Below are 5,000 nucleotides of genomic sequence, written 5' to 3'. Positions count from 1 at the left end.
AGCGGAGGCCATCACGAAGTCGATAGATGTGTCACAAAGACTGAGAGAGTTGTTTGCAACGACGGTCCGTCCTCGTCGCCAATGTAATGTACTTATATCGAACACAAAAGGAGATCATACGAGACACTAAGTCAAAATAAGGAATACACAGTGGCCATCTTAAAGCAACAGTTTTACTCTGTATTTTTACATGAAACCCATCATGCCTTGCTGATGTAAGAGCACGTGGTTTTAATGTCACACAAAACGTGACATGAACATTACAGTGCCCTCATCCATTTCGTGGCAGTTGATCGGTACTCTCTCGGAGTTGTCAGAATCTTTCTGATTTTGGTAGAAATTGGTTTCATTGCCAGAATCTTTCTTGCGGATGTGCATTCACGATCCAGAGTATGAATAGGTGTTACCACATTTCCAGCAATTTAAGTGACTCCTATTCTGTCGATTCATTTTACGTGGTGAGCGGCATCTCTTTGGCATTTTGGAAAGAGAAATTGACTCCGAAAGTATCTAAAAAAATATTTGTCGTTACATATAACACGTTCTGAGACTTGGCAAACCGCTGACTATCGTTACCGTAGATTTGAAAATTTGTCACCAATTACATTGATTGTCGGTCATGAATACAATAATTTGCCTGCGTGGCAGCCGCTAAAAGTGGAGGGAGGGAGGGAAAACGAAAGGGGGGACTAGGAAGAGGGGAAAGAACGCCTGCAGTAAACACCCCTTGTTTTTACACGTCTTAAAACCGGTCTGGTGTCTTTTTTTTTTTTTTGCTGTTGTTGTTGGTAGTCACCAATGCGCATATCCCACGGATATTAAATTAAACTCCGATCGGGTGAATTTACTTTTATTCCCTTCCGTATCTCAAATCTTCACAATTACCTGCGAGCACGTTAGATCACTTGGCCACCGTGACGCACTTCCGTTATTTAGATAAAAGCGAACACTTAGTGTGGAATCTTTCCGCCCGCCATGATTGACACAGTATTTAACTATTCGATAAAGTGGGTAGATGCTTTTTCTTTGAGAAACGCAAGCTTTAAAGGTACGAAGAGATTTTTTGCGTTATTTCTAGATCTTGCTTCGCGTACTTGTGTGTTCCACTGTGAACATTATTTGGCATAGAACCGAATACTTCATTAGAAGTATTTTGCATAGAACGAATTCTCCAATGTTTCTTGGGAACCAATTTTTTCAGCCGTTTTGACGTAGAAAGAAAATAAGAAAATAGCTTTCAAAGGCCAAACAAAAATAAAAAATGAAATGAAGTTTTAAAAAATAAGCGAATTAGCTATCGTCGTCACGGGGACTTCGCAGCGGTTCCCCATCCAAGCTTAACTTCAGTTGACACTTGAATTAGCATCAACGATTGTGATCTTTGTGTTAAATCCGCACGTGTATCCACAGGCACCCCAAGCTAAGTGTGAGTGTGGCCGACACAAAAATTGGACATAAGTGAAAAAGCCAGTCTTCAGTCTACTTTTCGTCTATAACTTGCACTTGAAATCTATACAATTATTTCTGTTAAGGTAATCAAAGGTCCATCAAGGAATCAATTAAAAGAAACAAATGATCGTTCTATTTTCTAAAAAAACACTCTGCGCTTCGATGAGGGCGTCGTCCTTATCCTACACACCGCCTTTACACTCATCTCCCACAGGGCAAATGACCACAACATTTAACAACAGGACGACTTTAGATGCCAGTTGACGTCATCTACAGTCGTCCTCTTAACTTTGGCATTTTGTATTCGACCGTCTGACCCAGCTGGGCCTGAGATTCAAATGCATGAAGTTCTACTATACACCACTTGCCTCGAACAACATTATCATCCCAATGACTACTGTAACCCTGTCGTTGACTTTCAAATTTTGTCGTTCAACTTGCCACTGCCTCCTTGGTACTACTGATAGAAAAACGTCTCCACTCCAACGTTTCCACAATGAATCAACGATTCTCTACTCCTGTTCGGGGACTTTCTCTTACACCGCCCTGAAAATGGGCCCGGAACCGGGGTAAGAGGGGTTCACGGAACAGGACTAACGATTCTCAAGACAAACTCCACTCTGTGGAGCGGATTTTGCGTTTCTTATAATTTGAATGGTCCTTGGGTGCAGGGATGGCCCAGTGGTGAGAGCACTCGCCTCCAACCAATGTGGCCCGGGTTTGATTCCCAGACTCGGCGTCATATGTGGGTTGAGTTTGTTGCTTCTCTACTCTGCAACGAGAGGTTTTTTCTCCTGGTACTCCGGTTTTCCCCTCTCCTCAAAAACCAAAATTTGATTTGATTTGCGTTAACTTGTTAATTTCAATTTACAGTGTCCCCGATTAGTGCTCTACAGCGCTAGAAGATTAGACACTCAAATAAAGTTCCGTTCTTTTCCTTTCCTTTCAGATGACGCGTGTCCAAGGAAAATATCATCAGGCATGAACTTGCTGTCATCAGGGTCGTTTGGAATCCTGCCGATTGGCCACCTCTAGAAACACCGTGTACAACTTGAATGGAATTAGCATTTGATTGTCGGTCTTGCAAGGCGTTCTTGCAAGTCTTGACCAGCGACCCAATATCCGTGTAGACGAAATATCTTTCTTTGTGCGTCTTAAACGAAGCACAGCGGAACTGTAATAATCATCCAGACGCATAATGCGTCTTGTGCTCGGCCTACAGACGCAGAACAAATGTTTGCCCAAGTTCGCCCCAGACGGATTATGCGTCTTCTATAGTTTGCACTAGTCGAATAACCCGAGAGACGCATAATTCGTTTGGGAGGATAATGCTATAAGAACGAATTATGCGTCTGGTATAAAAACGAATGAAGGGGGTAGTTTCTAAAGAAACTGTTGTGCTGCGTCGGTTGGGATATAATAGGGAGTTTAAGATCTACGACGCGACGGCAACGAAAACGTCACAAATTTTGCATATTTAATGAGCGAAAACAATAGTTTTGCACGCTCTGCACGTGCATTTTTAGTTTTTGTACATTTCTTTCACGTTTTCGGCAAATCTACGACGTGAAATGACCAATTCTCAAGTTTTGCGGAGAACGTGAAGAAAAGGCAGCGAATTTGAATTTTCTGTCGTAGATTCAATACCGCACCTCCTAATTCAGTTCCTGGAAGGTTACACTAGTTTTTAGAAGATAGAGAAGCCGACATAACGACGAAAAAGATTAATAAACCTGAACTTGCAATTTTAAATGACGTTTTCGTTACCGTCGCGTCGCAGATCTTAAACTCCCTAGTATACAAAAATTTGGTTGTATCAACGGAGTTGATAATGTAAATTGGCCACCGTACAGAGATTCTAAAAAAAGGCGTTTCGAGCGTTAGCCCTTCGTCAGAGCGAATCTATACACTTATTTTATTCAAACGCGACAAAAACGTAGGGAACTTTTTAGTGAGAAGCGCGCTCAAAACTAACGAGCAACCCGGCACTTTCAAATGTGTGCGCTCACGATGCAAAACTTGTCCTTTCATTCTAAACACTAGCAAGATATCGGGATATCGGGATCTAAGCGATCTGTTAAGATCACCGATCGTTTCACATGTACCTCCGCAAATGTCATTTATTGCATAACCTGCACGTTATGCAATAAATTATACATTGGCGAGACAGGTAGACGACTAGGCGACTGATTCCGCGAACACCTTCGCGATGTGGAGAAGAATTTCAAGGATGCATTCCAAAAAACACATGGCTGTTTGCGGCCTTTCCCTACATCAAGGTACGACAGAAAGCCGCAAGAATCTGGAACAAAAATTCATCTTCCAAATCGGCATCCTTAATCCCCACGGTATTAACAAACGCTTTTCATTTAACTAATGTATTCCTATTTTTCACGTTGCCATGTTACCACCAATAGCGTAGCTCCTACTCTACTATAAAAACTACACACAAACCATAATTCCTCGATTCGCACTGACGAAGGGCTAACGCTCGAAATGTCAGCTTTTAGAATCTCTGTACGGTGGCCAATTTACATTATCAACTCCGACCGTTGATAAAACCAAAATTTTGGTATAAAAACGGCCAACTGTCTTTCACAGCGTCAGGGTGTAAATCGGAGGAAGTACAGAATATAAAGGGAGAGCATAATTGCAGATTATCACCGGGTGAGATGACGTGATTTAGGGACTCTTCACATGAACCCTGTTGACCGGGCTGGCTCGGTTACCCAGATGAAATTGGTTTCTTTTCATATGGCGCCATTCAGCCCGCTTTCCGAGATGAAAAATTTAAAAAATTGGTGACGCGACAATTCAGGCGTGAATCTAACGAACAAGCCTGGCGAGAATTTTTGGGCTTTCTTTCAGTGTTTAAACAACCTCAAACTTCTTTCGACTTAACGTTACTGCGCCTTTCATTAACACGCGGACTTAATCGACAATGCTTATTTTGCCTCCATTACAAAACCGGACCCTCAAGCTAGGTGATATATGCGCGCTTTGGCCAAACCCTCCGTAGAACTAAAAGAAAGGGCTTGAATTAAGGCGACAGTGAATTTGAAACCTCTAATAAACTCTCCAAAGAGTCTTTGACATAGGTATTAATGGCACTCACTCAGGATTAGGGGCTGATGTAGCTCCACCAGCTGAGTGAGGACTAAGTTAAGCAATATCTGTAACAATACCATGGAAGCAAGGAGAGGAGCAAGGATGGCACAGTCGGTTAGTGCGCGGCCTTGGTGCAAGAAGTCCTGAGTTCGATTCCCGGATCTCGCATCCTTGTTTCGACTCCTTTCCTTTCCGTGTAGCTAGTAGCTTTAAATACCCGTAAAACGGAGCACTGATGGAGAGGGGGGAGTAAAATGAGCGCACCGTCGACCTCAGGTTTGTCAGTGATTAAAAGTTACTGTTACGAGTTATCGACGTTAAATAAGGTCTACTTACTTACTTATGGAAAGACTTCTTGAAAGAGTCGCTGTAAGTGGAATAGCTCATAGGCTTATAAAGTGAAAACAAACGCCTACGACTGGCAGAGGCAGAAGAAGGCCTAA

At 42.5% G+C, this 5,000-nt stretch overlaps 1 long non-coding RNA gene across 1 annotated transcript in view; it reads right to left on the bottom strand.

Moving 5' to 3' along the window:
- The window catches only part of LOC137997724 (uncharacterized), a 324,565-nt gene that overhangs the window by 226,593 nt on the left and 92,972 nt on the right, over positions 1-5,000 (bottom strand). The window lies entirely within an intron of this gene.

The sequence above is a fragment of the Montipora foliosa genome, chromosome 3, assembly GCF_036669935.1.
Source record: "Montipora foliosa isolate CH-2021 chromosome 3, ASM3666993v2, whole genome shotgun sequence".
Classification (NCBI taxonomy): domain Eukaryota; kingdom Metazoa; phylum Cnidaria; class Anthozoa; order Scleractinia; family Acroporidae; genus Montipora; species Montipora foliosa.
The sequence above is the reverse complement of the archived record's forward strand: the minus strand, read 5'-3'. Positions and strand labels throughout refer to the sequence as shown.